Here is a 21,806-nt window from a genome sequence, read left to right as displayed (position 1 = left end):
ATCAGCCATACCAGTGATTGTCCAGGAGCTAACATTATCGTCTCTACCTCATGTTGATATTCAGAGTTCGAACCACTTTGGACTTTAGCTTCAGCTCCACGTCTCTCGGGTCTCATATGTTAATTGTTATTTATACCGTTCGTTCAAAAGGGCAGTTCGTCAGGCTGACACGCTCTGACCTCACTCAAGGGGGCGGTGACTACTTACTTTTATAAAGTTATAGAAACAATTTCCTCTTATAGTTTCTAAAATCACATCCCTCTCTTAACAAAAACACTTTCATAATGTTTCATATTTATGCACAACGCATCGGATGGACACTTCACACATATATTGTGTATTCTTTTTAAGTTACAGTATTTCCTTTATACATCTTTTTATGACATGTTCTTTTAGGTCGCCTCTGACCATTCCCCACGTTCTATGTTAGAAATATTGATCTTAGCTGGAAAATATCTGTTTAGTCAAAGGCACATTCATGTGGTGAACATTGGAGAAGGAGAGAGCTGAAGGTGCTAGCAGTGCCACTAGTGATCCTGGCTCGAGTCCAGGCTCTGTCGCAGCTGGCCACGACCGGGAGACCAATGGGATGGTGCACAATTGGCCCAGCGTCGTCCTGGTTAGGGGAGGGATTGGCTGGCGGTGATGTTCTTGTCCCATCACGCTCCAGTGACTCCTGTGGCGGGTTGGGTGCAACTACCAGCTGGATGCAACGAAATTGGGGAGAAAAAGGGTTAAACAAATATACAAAGTGAATTTGAAAGTATGACCATCCTGTTACTCTCATCAAACCATCATCAACTACACTGCTCGTGTCACCCCACTGGGGATCATTGACAAGGCTGATTAGTTGTCTTCAGAGGATCACTCTTCCAGAATGGGTGAAAGTAAAACACTTTTTTGTTAGTTCTGCTTAAGGCTACAGGACAAGACGAAGCCAAGGACAAGTAAAAAGAATGACATTGTGAACTCTGGTGGACAATCAGAGCCTTACACTTAATTCGGGAGAAGGCCCAATGGAAACCTTTTCACGGTGGCCTGAGTCCAACAGAGATACACGATGAAGGAAGACATTCAACACATAAATAAATACACATTTGAATGGTAGTATCTCTTCCATTCCTGTTTCAGTGAGTAGGCCAAAGTAAGCTGAACGAAGCCTATGATAGTATGCTTGTTGTTGTTCATTCCGAGCTTGTTTGACATTGTTAGCCAATGAGCTGTCGTGTTTGCGAGTCACCACTGAATTCTATTTTCAAAGCCGTGGCAAGTTTTGCATAACATGTTGCTGTTGTATATGGATGAACCTTGTCAGGTGTCTATTCAACGTTTGCTTTAACAGGTAAAGCCTCTCAGTATCTGTAGCATGCGGGTAGCCATCCAAGGAGTACTCTGTGTCTGCTAAAAATGTCTCAATGTCGTTTGGCTTCCCTGGAACGGGGTCAAAGGTGCAGAATTTTTTTACGATTTTGTCAAGGCGTTCCATGTCAAATGCGCGGAGAGGGTTGGCTTCATCCTGTGGGGAATTTTGGTCCGAAAGGCCAAGAGGAGAAGCCAAGGATTGGCTTTGATGGTGAGGAGGCGCAATATTACTCTGTGCCTAATGGCCAAGAGGAAAAGACTGAGGGACACCTGAGAGAGGAAAAGTCTGAAACCTTCTGTCGTCTTCACTCCTTTGTGTACCGAGTTCTGATTGCGAGCTTGGGTGCTTTGTTGGGTGGTCACACTGTAGTACGTGACTGTTCTGGAGTTTCTCCAGGTGGTACCTAAGGGTGGTATTTTGCTCCATATCAGAGTCCACTTGGGCATTTAGAGTACTTAATTTAGAAACGTGAGTGTCGCACTTTCTCCGTTCGGCCTCATACTCATCTGTCATGGTTTGCAGGTAGAGGTCTTGAATGTGGAGTGGGAGATTCAGTGCTGAGATTTCCTCCTCTTGTTCGAGATAATTTAGTTCATCATCCTCACCTGGTTTCTCTCATCATTCATTTGGTCAGTGACCTCATTGAGTTCTGCTGTTTTGTCATCAAACTTGGTCTTTGTGTTCATTACAGTTTTTCTCAATTGCTAAAACACAATTTCTGAAACCTTGCTCCATTTCCCGAAAACACTGAACACAAAACCTCATCTTCAAGCACTATTTACATAACCTCTGACTCCTCTGGCAAAATGAAACGTTCGCCTCAAAACAGTTTTACCTGTGTTCAAAATCAAACACTGCTCTCAAATCATAAACAAAGTGATCCAAATGATATACACTCTCAAGCAGTCAGTAAACAATACACCGAAAAATCGAAAACACATTGTTCAAAACATACAATTCTCAGGGAGAAGTATATTTTTCATCAAAAAAAAATATTCATATTTTTCCGTCATTGTCTTTTGATGAACGAAAACATGTTCTATCATAGTAGCTCAAAATTGATCAGAAATTACTACTCTGCTTTGCTCTTTGCAATTTTGTTTTCTGTTCTTCCTCCTCCTTGTACCCCTATTTTCACAGTACTGTACCCTGCATCTCACAAACTTGTCTTTTGTCTCTGTGATACTGTAATTATTGTTCTTTGTTGATATGAACCTGCAACCAGTCAAAATCTATTGAACAGTCAGTCATGTTAATTTATGGAAAGCACAATGTTCAGGGCCATACAATTTGTCCATTGTAAAGTATACAGCATACAATGCACTGTACTACAGTATCCATTCTCAGACTTTCTCCTTCCCACCTTCAACAACCTGTTTGCTCTCTGAACTGGCTTGTATTGGTTGTGTCGCATCATTTGAAACAGGTTACAGTTTTTTCCAACTGCTTACACACAGAATCGTTTCATGTCACACAATTTTTGAAACCTCTCACTCAAAGTGCAAAACTACACACCAAATATCCAAAACCATAAGCTATTTCTCAGCCTTTGACTCAGTTATCAATTGCATAAAAAACTTTTTCAAAACACTACACACAATTCTCTACCTAAAACACAAAAATCTAACAGGAAGTGACTTGCTTTCCTTTTCCAAACACAACCAATCAAAATACTACAATTATTCACCAGGTCACACACACACTCCTCACATGTACAAACACTAATAGCTTAACTGATCACTAACCAATCACTGCTTTACTGTAGTATAGGCCTATAAATAGGTCAAAGGTCAGATTACCTGTTTTGAACAATGGATGCCAACAATGGACAGAGAGCAAGAGGAGTAGGAGGGAGAGGAAGAGGAACAAGAGGACGGGGGCAAATAAGAGAAGGAAGGAGAGCCATCTATGATGAGATTAGGACAACACTTGTTGATCTTTACTTAGGACAGCAAATAAGCCATACCAGTAATACCAGATTGCGAACATTTCCGTCTCTACCTCGTGTTGAGATTCAGAGTTTGATCCACTTTGGACGTGAGCTTCAGCTCCACATCTCTTTGGTCTCATATGTTAATTCTTAACCCATAATTGTATACCGTTCGTTCAAAAGGGCATTTCGTCAGGCTCATGACTACTTACTTGTAAAAGGTTATATAAACAATTTCCTCTTATAGTTTCTAAAATCACATCCCTCTCTTAACAAAAACACATTCCTAATTTTTCACATTTCATTCATCGGATATTTCAATGCATCGGATGGACACTTCACACATATATTGTGTATACTTTTGAAGTTACTGTATTTCCTTTATAACATTTTTAATGATATCACAAAACCAAAACCAAACTGACTTAAGTGTTCTTTTAGGTCGCCTCTGACCATTCCCCACGTTCTATGTTAGAAATATTGTTATATTATTCGCTTTAGAACGTGTTTCGGCGGGAAAATGTCTGTGTAGACAAAGGCACATTCCGTGGTGAAAATTGGAGAGGGAGAGAGCTGAATGTTCTGTCCTTGATTTACAACAGGGTGTGAGCTGTCAACCCCTACCAGGTTCCTTCTCCTCCCTCTGGTTGAAGTTATTTATTGCAAAGCTTGATCTGACCTATTTGGATCCTTACAGGAAAATCATGACAGTGACTTTGCCACATTGAAAGGTAAACAAACAAACAGGAAAATATAGTCTACAAGCGGATTCAACACCATGGACAGCGATCAGAATTCCGTCGATTTGACAGTTAGGTCAGACAGAGAACAGTGAAAGAAGCATTTAAAAAAATATATAATAATTTAGCCCTTTTTTTCCCCAATTTCATGATATCCAATTGGTAGTTACAGTCCTGTCCCATCGCTGCAATGTCCATACGGACTTGGGAGAGGCGAAGGTCGAGAGCCATGTGTCCACCGAAACACAACCCACCAAGCCTCACTGCTCGCTTAACCCGGAAGCGTGTCAGAGGAAACGCCGTACAGCTGGAGATCGAAGTCAACGGGCATGCGCAAGAAGTGTCAACGGGTCGCCACAAGGTGTCGCTAGAGCGTGATGGGACAAGGACATCCCGGCCAAACCCTCCCTTAACCTGGACGATGCTGGGCCAATTGTGCACCGCCTCATGGGTCTCCCGGTGGCGGCCGGCTGCAACACAGCCCGGGATCGAACCTTGATCTGTACGTTGCGCCACTCTGGAGGACATGAAAGATGCATTTTTTGACAAAATGGTAAAGAAACAACAATAAGCAGTCACTGACACCTTCCATTCAATGGGCATCGCACATAATAACGTTTCACAGAAGCTGGACAAAAATAATGTCCAATGTAAATATAAAAAAAGTGGAATGTCTGTTGACTGTTTTGCTATTTTTATGACATTGGTGATGTACATAAGGCTACTGCATGCTCCACAGCTTGCAAAATCAATGCAATAAACAATTGCGATACCCCTAAGACCAGCTTTTGGTCGGTCTTAATTATCCCTAGTTGTGCTCACCGAAATAGGCATATTGGCGCATATAATTAAGGACACAACTAAAATATTTCCACCTCTCCCACCTCAACACAAACCAGCTTATGTTAGACAGGTAAATTGCCTAAGCTGTGGTAAGTTTTTGACACATGCACCTCAGAGTACGAGACCTCTGGGCAAAGACGTAAATTCATCTTCTAATTCACGTTGGTTCAATGTCATTTCATTGAAATGACATGGAAACAACATTGATTCAACCAGTGTATGCCCATTGGCAGGTGTCTTTGCAGCAACAACCGATGGTGAAGTACAGTGAATTCGGAAAGTATTCAGACCCCTTGACTTTTTCAACATTTTGTTACGTTACAGCCTTATTCTAAATTGTGTGACACTACAAGCTTGGCACAGCTGAATTTGGGGAGTTTCTCCCAAGTCCGGGCTCTGGCTGGGCCACTCAAGGACATTGTCATGTGCCTTTTACTGAGGAGTGGCATCCGTCTGGCCACTCTACAATAAAGGCCTGATAAAGGCCTCTCTGCAGATGGTTGTCCTTCTGGAAGGTTCTCCCATCTCCACAGAGGAACTCTGGAGCTCTGTCAAAGTGACCATTGGGTTCTTGGTCACCTCCCTGACCAAGGACCTTTTCCCCCGATTGTTCAGTTTGGTCAGACGGCCAGCTCTAGGAAGAGTCTTGGTGGTTAGAAACTTCTTCCATTTAAGAATGATCGAGGCCACTGTGTTCTTGGGGACCTTCAATGCTGCAGACATTTATTGGTACCCTTACCCAGATCTGTGCCTCGACGCAATCCTGTATTGGAGCTCTTCAGACAAATTCCTTCAACCTCATGGCTTGGTTTTTGGTCTGACATGCACTGTCAACTGTGGGACATTATATAAACAGGTGTGTGACTTTTCAAAACATATCCAATCAATTGAATTTACCATTGGTGAACTCCAATTAAAACATCTCAAGGATGATCAATGGAAACAGGATGGACCAACGTCCAGGATAAAACAGGATACAAATCAAAGTCGAGTCTCATAGCAAAGAGTCTGAATACTATAAATAATGTATTTCTGTTTTTTATTTGTAATCAATTTGCAAGAATTGATATAAACCTGTTTTTCTCTTTATCATTATGGGGTATTGTGTGTAGATTGATAAGGACATGTTTTTATTTCATTAATATCAGAATAAGTCTGTAACGTCACAAAATGTGGAAAAAAGTGAAGTGGTGAAAACTTTCCAAATTCACTGTATATGTGTTGTTTATCTGCTGTTGAACCCCCACTGTGCTTTACCTTGACGCAGCAGATATATACAAGCTAAAGGATCAAAGTGGAATGCCTCGACAGAAACAAATCAAAACTGAGAGAAAGAAACAGAGAAACAGAGAAAAATGTTGTATGTGCTTGCCAAAATGAAATTCCCTCCACACTCTTCGAAAAAAAAGGGTTCCAAAAGGGTTCTTTGTGGAGGGAGAGGGTTCTTCAAAAAAAAAACGTTTTGATCAGAGAAACCCTTTTTGGAAAACAAGTTAATAAGGCAAAGGGTTATATCTGCAAACTTTAACATCCTAAGAACCATTTTCGGAAGAAAGGCTTATTTGATGATTCTTAGGAGGACAAGAAGGATTCTTTGGAAGGCATATTTCTTAGCATGCTCTATTGCAGGGAGATTTTCGGAAATGTTTGTTTTACTGTAATAAAGTATCTGTGTTTTTTCATGTACAGTGATTGGTTAATAAATGTTATGCTACACAATAAATATAAAAAACATACAGTTTTCTAAACTAATCCAATCTGTTAGTAATTGGATTTACTGCACCCATACGGAGACGGTTGTTCCTGTATAGATAATTCAGGTGGTCTCAGTATTCAATATTCCATACATGGCAGTCATTCTGAATGCAGGTTGCGGGTGATTAACAATTCCACTTGTTGGATATGCTAACACTGGCTGGATTCTAAAAGGAATTACACATCACTTTGCAAGCCAGCATAATGTGACTTGCAGACCTGATGTGGCCTGTAAACCAGGAGATTCCTAACACCGTTGTGTTAGGGTATAACTAGGCCCTCAAAGAAAGGCCTGATAATGTACAGTATGTATTGTCATACATAATTATATTTTAAAGGCTAATAAGGCTTTTGGAACCATTCATAGAGGGTTCTAAGAAGAACTTTCCAAAGATAAAAGGGTTCTCTGTAGAGGACTTCAGAGGGTTCTAAGAAGAACCCTCCAAAGATAAAAGGGTTATCTGTAGAACCTTTCAAAGAGGGTGCTAGGCAGAACCCTTCACAGCAGTTTTTAGGTAGAACCATAAACAGGGTGTTCTTTGAAGAAGCCTACATAGACTGTTCTGGTTAGAACCCTGTGCAAAGGGTTCTACCCAGCACTAAAAAGGGTTCCAAATAATCCCGTATGGTTCTACTTAGAACCTTTTATTATTAGAGTAGTCTAAATGGTCTCCAAAAACATTAAAAGGACAGTATGTGGTAATGTGGTAGTGTGTGCGTGTGCGTGTTTGTGTGTTCTATGTATAAAAGAAGATGCTTGAACAAATGTGCTTGCCAAAAATATATATCCCCAGCCCATGAATTATGCCTTTGAATCTCACTATTTTGAAGGCCACCGAACCTCTCCATATTCACGAAGACCTGAATTATATATTAAAAAAGTTAAGCAAAGGAAACTGACAAGGTGCCGTTTGGGAAATAAATCTTTGTTGGGCTTCACACACACACACACACACACACACACACACACACACACACACACACACACACACACACACACACACACACACAGACAAACACACACAGAAACAGAGACGCACACACAAACACACACAGACGCACACAAACAGACAAACACACACAGAAACAGTGACGCACACACAAACACACACAGACGCACACAGTGTGTGTGTTTGTGAGTGTCTATGTGTGTTTGTGTACTAGGGTTGAATGGCGGGAAACCAGTTACGAAGATTTACCAGGATTTACCACCCAAAACCACTCACTTTTTACCGGGAAAAATAACTGAGAGAAACCAGTAAATTATAATAAATTCTTTATATGAACAGCATGGCGTTAAATGGAACTGTTCAATTATATGTGATGTCTAAATCTGGCTTCTCTACAGCCAACGTTCAGGGTTGGGAAAGACTGCTCATATAAGTATGGAGAGCAGTTCACAACAAAATGTAGACCATTGTAACTTTTTTTCTTATGACAGGTAGACCTACAGTGCCTTGCGAAAGTATTCGGCCCCCTTGAGCTTTGCGGCCTTTTGCCACATTTCAGGCTTCAAACATAAAGATATAAAACTGTATTTTTTGGGGAAGAATCAACAGCAAGTGGGACACAATCATAAAGTGGAACGACATTTATTGGATATTTCAAACTTTTTTAACAAATCAAAAACTGAAAAATTGGGCGTGCAAAATTATTCAGCCCCCTTAAGTTAATACTTTGTAGCACCACCTTTTGCTGCGATTACAGCTGTAAGTCGCTTGGGGTATGTCTCTATCAGTTTTGCACATCGAGAGACTGAATTTTTTTCCCATTCCTCCTTGCAAAACAGCTCGAGCTCAGTGAGGTTGGATGGAGAGCATTTGTGAACAGCAGTTTTCAGTTCTTTCCACAGATTCTCGATTGGATTCAGGTCTGGACTTTGACTTGGCCATTCTAACACCTGGATATGTTTATTTTTGAACCATTCCATTGTAGATTTTGCTTTATGTTTTGGATCATTGTCTTGTTGGAAGACAAATCTCCGTCCCAGTCTCAGGTTTTTTGCAGACTCCATCAGGTTTTCTTCCAGAATGGTCCTGTATTTGGCTCCATCCATCTTCCCATCAATTTTAACCATCTTCCCTGTCCCTGCTGAAGAAAAGCAGTCCCAAACCATGATGCTGCCACCACCATGTTTGACAGTGGGGATGGTGTTTTCAGGGTGATGAGCTGTGTTGCTTTTACGCCAAACATAACGTTTTGCATTGTTGCCAAAAAGTTCAATTTTGGTTTCATCTGACCAGAGCACCTTCTTCCACATGTTTGATGTGTCTCCCAGGTGGCTTGTGGCAAACTTTAAACAACACTTTTTATGGATATCTTTAAGAAATGGCTTTCTTCTTGCCACTCTTCCATAAAGGCCAGATTTGTGCAATATACGACTGATTGTTGTCCTATGGACAGAGTCTCCCACCTCAGCTGTAGATCTCTGCAGTTCATCCAGAGTGATCATGGGCCTCTTGGCTGCATCTCTGATCAGTCTTCTCCTTGTATGAGCTGAAAGTTTAGAGGGACGGCCAGGTATTGGTAGATTTGCAGTGGTCTGATACTCCTTCCATTTCAATATTATCGCTCCTTGGGATGTTTAAAGCTTGGGAAATCTTTTTGTATCCAAATCAGGCTTTAAACTTCTTACCAACAGTATCTCGGACCTGCCTGGTGTGTTCCTTGTTCTTCATGATGCTCTCTGCGCTTTTAACGGACCTCTGAGACTATCACAGTGCAGGTGCATTTATACGGAGACTTGATTACACACAGGAGGATTGTATTTATCATCATTAGTCATTTAGGTCAACATTGGATCATTCAGAGATCCTCACTGAACTTCTGGAGAGAGTTTGTTGCACTGAAAGTAAAGGGGCTGAATAATTTTGCACACCCAATTTTTCAGTTTTTGATTTGGTAAAAAAGTTTGAAATATCAAATAAATGTCGTTCCACTTCATGATTGTGTCCCACTTGTTGTTGATTCTCCACAAAAAAATACAGTTTTATATCTTTATGTTTGAAGCCTGAAATGTGGCAAAAGGTCGCAAAGTTCAAGGGGGCCGAATACTTTCGCAAGGCACTGTACATTTTCTGCAGCATAGTCTATGCTACAGTAATATAAAGACAGAATGCAAGTTATTTACCCATCTCCATCTGGCTTTTTGGGGTCACCTGCTTTTTTATTGTAAAGATTTCCTTTTTTAAATTGCAACTGCAGAGTTTTAAAACAGCCTATCACTCTAATATTTGTTTTAATCAGTGCACAGGCGAGCACTCTCTCGCAGTCTCTTTCTCCATCAATTGCATCCAAAATAAATACTCCTGTTCTTGATTGATATACTCTACAGCCATATATATAGATGTCCTAGCCTACCTCTCTCAGGTAACACAGTCAATGCAGTATTAGCCTTATATTTATCGATTTGGTTTATGAGTAATAAGCTTCTAACTTATAGCCTCCTTCTCTTGCACAATACCCATGCACCTGTGCACCGCTGGCCTCTCTCCCTGAAAAATGCTCCTTAGCTCTTGGAATCCCGTGTAGGAAAAACATATTTTCTAAGCATTTCTTATACCAATAGACTTTTCGAAGTGGGAAGCAAGTTCTTGTTTGCTGAATGTTAAATACAGCTGCCAATAGAACTCACGGGTAGTTTGAAAGAAGCTTGAACGCGCAGCAGTGGTAGGCTCCAGCAGTTATTTATTCAGACCCATAATCATTGAATATTCGGGGGAAAAGGGCCTTGGTCAGGGAGGTGACCAAGAACCCAATGATCACTTTGACAGAGCTCCAGAGTTCCTGGGCACCTTTTCATCCAAGCTACTCAATACTGCCCCCCAGTCCCAAAAAGGTTTTAACAAACTATAGTTTTGGCAAGTCGGTTAGGACATCTACTTTGTGCATGACACAAGTAATTTTTCCAACAAAAGTTTACAGACAGATTATTTCACATATAATTCACTGAATCACAATTCCACTGGGTCAGAAGTTTACATACACTAAATTGACTGTGCCTTTAAACAGCTTGGAAAATTCCCCAAAATTATGTCCTGGCTTTAAAGCTTCTGATAGGCTAATTGAAATAATTTGAGTCAATTGGAGTTGTACCTGTGGATGTACGTATTTCAAGATGTATCTTCAAACTCAGTGCCTCTTTGCTTGACATCATGGGAAAATCAAAAGAAATCAGCCAAGACCTCAGAAAATAAATTGTAGACCTCCACATGTCTGATTCATCCTTGGAAGCAATTTCCAACTGCCTGAAGTTACCAAGTTCACCTGTACAAACAATAGGACCCTAGTATAAACACCATGGGACCACGCAGCCGTCAAACAGCACAGGAAGGAGACGCGTTCTGTCACCTAGAGATGAACGTACTTTGGTGCAAAAAGTGCAAATCAATCCCAGAACAACAGCAAAGGACCTTGTGAAGATGCTGGAGGAAACAGATACAAAAGTATCTATATCCACAGTAAAATAAGTCCTATATCGACATAACAGCATCATGTTGTGGGGTTGCTTTGCTGCAGGAGGGACTGGTGCACTTCACAAAATAGATAACATCATGAGGATGGAAAATTATGTGGATATATTGAAGCAACATCTCAAAACATCAGTCAGGAGGTTAAAGCTTGGACACAAATTGGTCTTCCAAATGGACAATGACCCCAAGCATACTTCAAAAGTTGTGGCAAAATGGTTTAAGGACAACAAAGTCAAGGTATTGGAGTGGCCATCACAAAGCCCTGACCTCAATCCTATGGAACATTTGTGGGCAGAACTGAAAAAGCATGTGCAAGCAAGGAGGCATACAAACCTGACTCAGTTACACCAGCTCTGTCAGGAGGAATGGACCAAAATTGACCCAACGTTTTGTGGGAAGCTTGTGGAAGGCTACCCAAAACATTTGACCCAAGTTAAATAATTTAAAGGCAATGCAACCAAATACTAATTGAGTGTATGTAAACTTCTGACCCACTGGGAATGTGATGAAAGATATTTAAGCTGAAATAAATCATTCGCTCTACTATTATTCTGACATTTCACATTATTTAAAAAAAGTTGTGATCCTAACTGACCTAAAACAGGGAATTTTTACTAGGATTAAATGTCAGGAATTGTGAAAAACTGAGTTGAAATGTATTTGGCTAAGGTGTATGTTAAATTCCGACTTCAACTGTATATTATATTTTTATGGCTGCAGGGTCAGTATTGAGTAGCTTGGATGAAAAGGTGCCCATTGTAAATGGCCAGCTCCTCAGTCTCAGTTGCTAATATATGCATAGTATTATTCGTATTGGATAGAAAACACTCAGAAGTTTCTAAAACTGTTTGAATTATGTATGTGAGTATAACAGAACTCATATTGCAGGCCAAAACCTGAGAAATTCCACTTCCTGTTTGTATTTCTTCTGGGGGTGGCAGATTTTCAACCAAGCTCTCATTGAAATTACAGCGAGATATGGATGAGTTTTCACTTCCTACGCCTTCCACTAGATGTCAACAGTCAATAGAACTTTGTCTGATGACTCTAATGTGAAGGGGGGGTGAAGGAGACAGGAAATAGTCACCAATGTCACGAGTTCACCATGCTTTCACTATGCACGTTCACAGGGGAAGGACCTGTGTTCCACCGGTCATCTGAAGTCATTCTAATTCTCCGGTTGGAACGTTATTCAAGATATATGTAAACAACATTCTAAAGATTGATTCAGTACATCGTTTGACATGTTTCTACTGACTGTTACGGAACTTTTCGACATTTCGTCACGTTATAGTGGATGCGCTTTGTGACTTTGGAATTGTTTACCAAATGCGCTATCCAAAGTAGCTAATTGGACATAAATAACGGACATTTTCGAACAAATCAAGCATTTATTGTGGACCTGGGATTCCTAGGACTGCATTCTGATGAAGTTCATCAAAGGTAAGGAAACATTTTATCGTGTATTTTCTGGTTTCTGTTGACTCCAACATGGCGGCTAATTTGGCTTCTGTTCTGAGTGCCGTCTCAGATTATTGCATGTGTTGCTTTTTCCGTAGACTTTTTTGAAATCTGACACAGCGGTTGCATTAAGGAGAGGTATATCTATAATTCCATGTGTATAACTTGTATTATCATCTACATTTATGATGAGTATTTCTGTTGAAACGATGTGGCTATGCAAAATCAGTTGATGTTTTTAGTGAATTTAATAAGCCAATGTAAACTCAGATTTTTTTTACATAAATATGAACTTTATTAAACAAAACATGCATGTATTGTGTAACATGAAGTCCTATGAGTGTCATCTGATGAAGATAATTTAAGGTTAGTGATTCATTTTATCTCTATGTCTGCTTTTTGTGAATGCTATATTTCACTGGAAAATGGCTGTGCTTATTGCGGTTAACAACCTAACATAATCGTTTGTAGTGCTTTTGCTGAAAAGCATATTTGACAACGAGAATAGCTTTAAAATGGTATGAGACACATGGATGTTATGAGATTTTTTATGTTTTGAAAATGGCGCCCTACACTTTAACTGGCTGTTGTCAAATCGCTCCCGTTAACGGGATTGCAGCCATAAGAAGTTATTCAAGGATGTCATTAGAAGGATGAAGATAAGGACAACAAAACATATTTCATTTAACTGCTGAAAGCGAGGAAGAAACGAAGCAACAATAGCAAGAGACAGAGGAGGTATGCTAATCAAATTATATGAAATATTCCCGAAATGTATATGTGTCAGCCTACTAATTATACAAATAGGCCCTATTATATTTAAAAATTGGAATCTAATTTGCTAGCCTGTACTTGTAACTTTGTAGGACCCATGTGCTGCACCAGAATCCCATGTTCTCTCCCTGCTTTATCAAGGTTTGAAAGATGTGGGTAATTCCAGTCCATATAGTACAGTATAATGCAATAGAGGTACAGTAATACAGTTCACACTCAAAAAGATTAGCCCAGTTTAATTTATTTTGCCAAGAGAGCATACAGCTAGCTACATCCATGGGCTTTTATGCTTTTCATTCAACGCGTAATGTTCATTAGTCTATATCATGTATGTATTGGATAATGACACAATAATTTGGGCCTTTTGGGGCTTGGGCTCATTGAATGTCTTTAATGTAGTGCTCATAAAATGTATTTAATGTATGGCTCATCAGGCTCAGGTAGCATCTGGCTGATCAAATCCAGACATAGGCTTATTGATATGTTTTGTAATGCTTTTGAATGACACTTTCAGGTTTGGCGGGAAACACAGGGTTACCTGGGAGAAAAGCTATTTATTCTCAGCATGGAACATTTGTAAAATACTGGTGAAATATTAAACCCTAGTGTGTATGTGTTTGTGTGTGTACGAGTGTTCACTCCTACTGTATGTCTGTGTGCGTTCTGTTAAGTGGTTGAAATTCAGATCACAGATATGTAGCAGGTCACCTCTTCAGCATGCCTCTCAGTCATCCAGAGCCCTTGATTTAGCGGGAGTGATTAGTCCTCTTGTTGAGAGACATTAATCAGCCCCTCCTGCATGGTAGAGGACTTCTAATTAAACCAATAGATATTGCTATCTTGTTCATCACAGTGTCTTAGAGAGAGAGAGATGCAAGACAATAACTGAACAAAAACATCTGTTGTATTCCACTAACAACAGCTAAAGGGGAAAACAGCATTTCATAGGGGGAGAACAAGGCCCCCTAAAAAAAATATGGGTACACTATACAAGGTGTATGAGGGGTTATATTGGGTTGGTTCTCTTTCAAACACTTGTTTTGATATCTCTTATCTCTTAGCTTGGGTGCGTGTAATGATAGTGGCAGGTGTGCGTAGTAATGAAACAACTTGCAGGAGAGGGGGAACGGGAGTAAACTTGACAGCTTTCCAAGTTACGAAGCAGTGCTATTTGCAGAGTTAGTTTGAGGTAAATGTAAAAAAAAATCAGACATTTGCGAATCTGTGATCAAAAACAAAGCTAAATATGAGCAGTACCAAAACAAGCAATCGAATGAATATGTCTCTTCGCAGCAAAATCTGCAGAGCAGAACATTCTATTGGTTGCAAAAATGTTGTAAAATAATTTAAATGTAAAAACTCTAACCTTTAAATCAGGAATTGTTTTGTGTATCAGTTCTTGAACCATGTGCCATGGAATTGGCTATTTTGCAACCTGTATGGGGCAGCTGTCTATTTGTTGGTCCTTAAGTGAAACTGGTATACTTTTTTATTTATATATACAGTACCAGTCAAAAGTTTGGACACACCTACTCATTAAGGGGTTTTTCTTTGTTTTTTTACTACTTTCTACATTGTAGAATAATATGAATATGAATATATAGAATAATATAAACTATGGCCATACAGGTTTCCGTATATTTTTGTGTGACACAAAGATTATACCATCATTTTTTTTTTGAATAATTGTATCAATTACTATATTTGGGTTTAACATTCATATTTGTTGTAATATTTGATCTGTCTTTTCTGGTGAATGAAACTGAAATTGCAACCAGCTTTCTCTGGCTTGTTTAAAAAATAACGATATTTTGGAGATTATTTCATTTTCAAATAACCGAAAGTGAGAGGTTGTAATCTGGATAAAGAGATGAGCCATAACAAGGGATGAGCCATTCTTTCTAATCTGCTAGAGAACCAGTTCAGATTTAAGTATGACTTTTGCATGACTGAATCCTTCAGTGAGAGGTTCAATGCTTTCATATTTAACTTCTTGGATATAGGGGGCGCTATTTACATTTTTGGATGAAAAACGTTCCCGTTTTAAACAAGATATTTTGTCACGAAAAGATGCTCGACTATGCATATAATTGACAGCTTTGGAAAGAAAACACTCTGACGTTTCCAAAACTGCAATGATATTGTCTGTGAGTGCCACAGAATTGATGTTACAGAAAAAAACCAGATAGAAATCCAATCAGGAAGTGCCGCATTTTTTGAAACCACCTCATGTCAATGACTCCTTATATGGCTGTGGAGGAGCTAGGAGTCAGCTTACGTTTTCCACGTTTTCCCCAAGGTGTCTGCAGCATTGTGACGTATTTGTAGGCATATCATTGGAAGATTGACCATAAGAGACTACATCTACCAGGTGGTCGCTTGGTGTCCTCAGTCGCAATTATTGCGTAATGTCCAGCTGCAGTATTTTTCCGTTTGCCTCTGATGAGAAACCAACTGCCACAAATTATTTATCATCGAATAGATATGTGAAAAACACCTTGAGGATTGATTCTAAACAACGTTTGCCATGTTTCTGTCGATATTATGGAGCTAATTTGGAAAAAAGTTTGGCGTTGTAGTGACTGCATTTTCGTTTTTTTTTCTTAGCCAAACGTGATGAACAAAACGGAGCAATTTCTCCTACACAAATAATATTTTTGGAAAAAATGAACATTTGCTATCTAACTGAGAGTCTCGTCATTGAAAACATCCGAAGTTCTTCAAAGGTAAATGATTTTATTTGAATGCTTTTCTTGTTTTTGTGAAAATGATGCCTGCTGAATGCTAGGCTTAATGCTATGCTAGGCTATCAATACTCTTACACAAATGCTTGTGTAGCTTTGGTTGAAAAGCATATTTAGAAAATCTGAGACGACAGTGTTGTTAACAAAAGGCTAAGCTTGTGTTTGAATATATTTATTTCATTTCATTTGCGATTTTCATTTCATTTTCATTTTCATGCATTATGGTAATGAGCTTGAGGCTATGATTACGCTCCCGGATACGGGATTGCTCGACGCTAGAGGTTAAGAATTTTAGCCCTCCGAATTCATCATATAAATAGACCTGTTTAATTTGTCTGGCTTGCCGTTCCAAATGAAGTAGAATATTTTTTGCTCTTATGGTAAAAAAATAAGTAGTTTGACCATAAGTAAATAGGTAAACTGGGCTATGACTAAATAAAACATTTATGTTTGAGGCTTTCCTGAGCCAGACAAACTACTCTCTTCAAGGAGAACCCAAGCACTTCCCCAGTTTTTCCGCAGATCAAGTATGCAGACATTTGCACAGTCTTGAACAAACTTTTCCCCCCTGGCACATTTTCTGGCTGGCACTCACATTGCCTTCATTGTTGTTTTCCTTACAATTAATAACTTTGGACATGTGTGCGTTCTTATCAAACTAAGTGCCTTATTTTCTGTATATCGTGTTTGACAGTATCTCCCTAGGAGAGGTGGGTGTGGAGTCAGGCGCAATAGAGCAAGAATTTCAAGAAGGGCGTTTTATTTACTGGTCCACCAACAAACAGGTACAGGTACACAAAAGCAGCCACTAGAAAACAGGAACATAGTCTAGTCGAAAACGGAGGAACACACTCCTCTGACTAAACTAACGTGCTGGAAAAACAGTCCCGTGAAATAAACCTGCTTAACAGGGAAAACCGCAACCCAAGCCAACGACAGTAACACAAACAATCCCGCACAAAACCTAGCGGGTAAGGCGAGATTAAATACCCCACTGATTAGCCTAAACTAGACACAGGTGAACATAAGACAGACAAAACCAAACGAAAGAGAAAAGGGATCGGTGGCAGCTAATAGGCCGGCGACGACGAGCGCCGCCCGAACAGGGAGAGGAGCCACCTTCGGTGGAAGTCGTGACAGTGTTGTTGATTATACTGTAGCATACAGTATGTATGTATGGAGCGTAATGTATTTATAGTTTTATTCACATTATCAATTACTGGATACAAATCATGCATTCCGATTATTATTTAGAGTGTCATGGACACCTATGATGTGTGTAAAATACTTTTTTGAAGGTTGTACTGATTATGATGAGCTTCTGCTAAGTTAGCTACAGTATGTGTGATGCCATGTTTGTTGACATTATCCAATATATTCTGGGTGTCACGTAAACGTCTGTAAAACCAAAGATGTTATAACAAAATTAGGTGAGGAAATGGTTCACTCATCTTTCAAGTAAACTTCCGCAAGTGAATAAAGGGAAGTGAATGATCATAGATGACACACCCCCTTTCAACATATATACTGAAAACAGACCAAACTCATCTTGTCTCCTATATTTATCTTTGGTTGACGCGAAAAAACAAACATGGTGGTGCTCACAAACTACCCATTGTCGGATCATTTTAGATTTTTTCAAAGTTTTTAACTTAATTATTTAGATCAATAGTGAGTTCACCCATGATGTGATGAATGGTAAATAGTAATTGCTATTAGCTCATTCATACTGTGGTTTCTGTCATCTGAGAGTTAGCTAAATATGACCGCTTGTGTTGCATCAATCTTATCTCAATTAGCACTAGGACTAATTGTAGCCTACATTTTCGGGTTTGGATGATTGTGTTATGCTGTCAGTACTTCTTTGAATGTCTGAACATTGCCTTCGGGTTTGGATGATTGTGTTATGGTGTTATGCTGTTATGCTGTGTTATACTGTCAGTACTCCTGTGAATGTCTGAACATTGCATTTTTGCATTGCAAAAATAAACTGCTCACATTCAGGACATAACTTCGTAAGGATTGTGTTTTTGCAAAATGTTTCTGAAAAAACAGTGTGGCCAGCTCAAACGCTGACTACTGTGTCAATTGAAACTGGATGTTCTAAATAAGCGTTCTAATCACACCGGTTTGAACGGACACTGAAGGGACCACTGTAGAATGATCACGCATGTTTTTTTTGGTAGGAGTCAAATGGTTAATGCTTTCTGAGAAGTAGCCATTATTTTCTATTTAAAACCTGGGGTTACTATACATAACTTTAACCCATTGTATAAGAGAGCCCAAAATTAAAATAGTCCAGGCATTTATATATCATTTCTAGTTGTACTTTATGTAAGACCTTTTCAAAATCAGCTATGAATAACAGGCATGGTTTCCAAGATTTTAATAGTGTTCTATTGTTCCCAGTACTTGTCTTATATTATCTCCAATGCATTGTCCATGTAAAAAAAACCTGTCTGATTGGGATGAATAATATCCAAAAATACCTTTTTAGTTCTATACGCTATGCATTTGCTAGGATTTCTGAATCCAACACTGAAGTGTAAGGGGTCTGCAGTTTTTTTTAGGTGGACTGGATCTTTATACTTACCACCTGGGTCCTGTTTCAGTAATAATAAAATCAGACCTTCTCGCTGAGTATCTGATAATCTAGCATTTTTATAGGAGTGGTTAAGACATGCAAATAGTGGACCTCTGAGTACAGCGAAAATTGTTTGATATACCTCAACTGGTATGCCATCCAGGCCTGGAGTTTTCCCAGACTTAAAGGCTTTAATTGCATCAAGAAGTTCCTCCTCTGCAATTTAGCCTACACATCTTTCTGTATAGCGGTTCATTTTAAACTATTATGAGAAAAAAAATCCTTAATTTTAATTGAAATTAGTGGAGATAGAGGAGACTGAAATGAGGAGATATCCTTAAAGTATTGTGCTTCCTCTTTCAAAATATTGTTTGGTGAATCATGGATGACATCATTTGTAACAAGTTTCTGTAATTTATTTTGCGTAGCATTTCTATGTTCAATATTAACAACGAATTTGGTGCATTTTCCCCCATATTCCATCCAGTTCGCTTTATTTTTATAATATATTACGGTAACACTTTACTTGACACCAAGTGTTATAACACGTTATGATACAGTCATAATACAATATGTCATAACAGCTGACATAACTTGTCATAACCTGTCAAAATATGGTCATAACACTGTCATGACTCATATATTTACACCTGTTGTGACATATACTCAGTGGCGATTTTAGCATGTACATTTTGGTGGGGCAAACTCCCCCAAAAAGTGTTGATGCATGCCAGCAAAGCCACTACACAACACTAAACAATACATTAAACAATACATTAACCTATATTTAACCTAAACAATACATTAACCTCGCACGCGGAACGGTTGAGCTAATGTGGGCTAATGTGATTAGCATGAGGTTGCAAGTAACAAACAAAAAAATCCCAGGGCATAGACATATCTGATATGGGCAGAAAGCTTAAAGTATTGTTAATCTAACTGCACTGTCCAATTTACAGTAGCTATTACAGTGAAAGAATACCATGCTATTGTTTGAGGATAGTGCACAATTATAAACTTGAAAATCTATTAGTAAACCAATTAGGCACATTTGGGCAGTCTTGATACAACATTTTGAACAAATATGCATTGGTTCATTGGTTCAGTCTAAAACTTTGCACATACACTGCTGCTATTTAGTGGCCAAAATCTAAATTGCGCCTGTGCTGGAATAATACATTTAATAATACATTTCAAAGATGATGGTAAAAAAATGCAAAAGAATATGCATTTTTTTTGTATTATCTTTTACCAGATCTATTGTGTTATATTCTCCTACATTAATTTCACATTTACACAAACGTCAAGGTGTTTCCTTTCAAATGGTATCAATAATATGCATATCCTTGCTTTAGGTCCTAAGGCTGCAGGCAGTTAGATTCGGGTATGACATTTTAGGCGAAAATGTATATTTTTAATTGCACTATAACATTGACAAACAGTGCCCACAAACTGTTAGGGCCTACATAAAGCTGTCCCAACAGCAGTCCCAACACCTTACCACTGCAGAACCTGGCTGTCAGCGGAGCCTTGTCTGCCAGCGAAACAGTTAATTCAGCCTCATAGCTGATATGGCTGACTTACTTAAACAAATGTGGTTTCTACTGACAATTGAGATGTACAAACTATTGCGTAAGTGGACGACGAGTGGATAAGAGGCTATCCGTCATTTCGATGAAGACATTAATGAGCAAGCTAGGACGGGCGTGGTCAATATAACAATGTGTTCATTTGATTTGTTAGAAGGGAAGAGAGACTGCAGAATTTTCTAACAAAAACTTTATTATAAGATTTGCAAAAATGGAGCAGTTAACAGTGCATAGTGTCATGTAGAGTAGGCCAGAAGGCAATACTGGAAAACCTCTATCAAAATAAAAAACAACAGTACTGCCATCAAACATATGCCTTATGGGACAGCTAAAAACAATGCTACTCCATTCACAGCTCAATCCAAAATGCCTCTCCATGAACTGAAAGAGAGGCTCCTTTTGTAGGGCTAGCCCCCCCCCCCCTAGAACAATTAACACTAATTAATTAAGCAATTACCTAGTCAAACCTACATTTTCCGTTAACTAAACATACTAAAGTATTTACATTGCAACACATTTTTATGAAACAATATCCCAATATAACATTTACAACATTACATCACTACTGACAGTGTCTTTCAATATGCCCATTTACATGAATGAACCATTCGGGACAGGCACTACAAAGTCAGCCCAATTCCCTTAGCTCCGGTCCTTTATCCAGCATACCCGGAAGCTACAGAGATAGAGAGAGAGAGGAACAGAACAACGTTATCTTATAACGGAGCAGGGAGGAGTGATGAATGTGTGCGTGTGCCAAATGCTGCCCGCGGCCAATGACGGACTTCTACGTCACATTACCTTCCTCCTCTCCTGAAGCGACCAGGTTCGGGAGCCTTGATAGGTAGTCCGCTGTGACATTCTCTTTTCCTGCCTTGTGACGGACACAGAACCTGAAGGGCTGGAGCTCTAGGTACCACCTGGTCACACGAGAATTCCTGTCCTTCATGGTCTGGATCCAGGTCAAATCATAGTTGGGTCTCAGCTCTTGAAGAAAAAGTACAACCTCTTTTGTCTACATGGCAGTTAGCAGATGAGTGGATAGGGGCCGAACATAGTGTAAAAGGCGATTGGTTTGTCAGTTCAGTTTAAGATAGCCCGAGGTTGATACGACGAAGGCTCAACCGTATAACTGCGTTTTGCCACAGTTAATGTGCTTCTTCCTGCAAGGTTCCACACAGGTGACTTCCTGCAGACAGTAAACCCACGGGATGTCTCACATGCTGCGGTCGCACCTAAACGGATCTTAGCTGTACACCCAGCCTTATGACTGAGTCACACAAAGACAAGTTTGTATCAGGTTAGCAAAAACACTAGCATTTAACAAAATACTATTTTTAAGCAGCAAAACACAGGATAGCATGACAAATTATCCAATTATCCACGACAGTACACCAACATAATTGAGAATATGGGCATTTCTGACAGTATTTTCCCTATATACTAAGTCAGAACCGTATATAATAAATAAAGGAGGCATATAAGCAGACAATGAAAGCTCTTGATTACATTTCTCTAAAACAGGCTCTAGGCTAAATGTGATCCAGCAAG

The sequence above is a fragment of the Oncorhynchus kisutch genome, linkage group LG10 (genome assembly GCF_002021735.2).
Source record: "Oncorhynchus kisutch isolate 150728-3 linkage group LG10, Okis_V2, whole genome shotgun sequence".
NCBI lineage: Eukaryota > Metazoa > Chordata > Actinopteri > Salmoniformes > Salmonidae > Oncorhynchus > Oncorhynchus kisutch.
Note: the sequence above shows the minus strand (reverse complement) of the source record.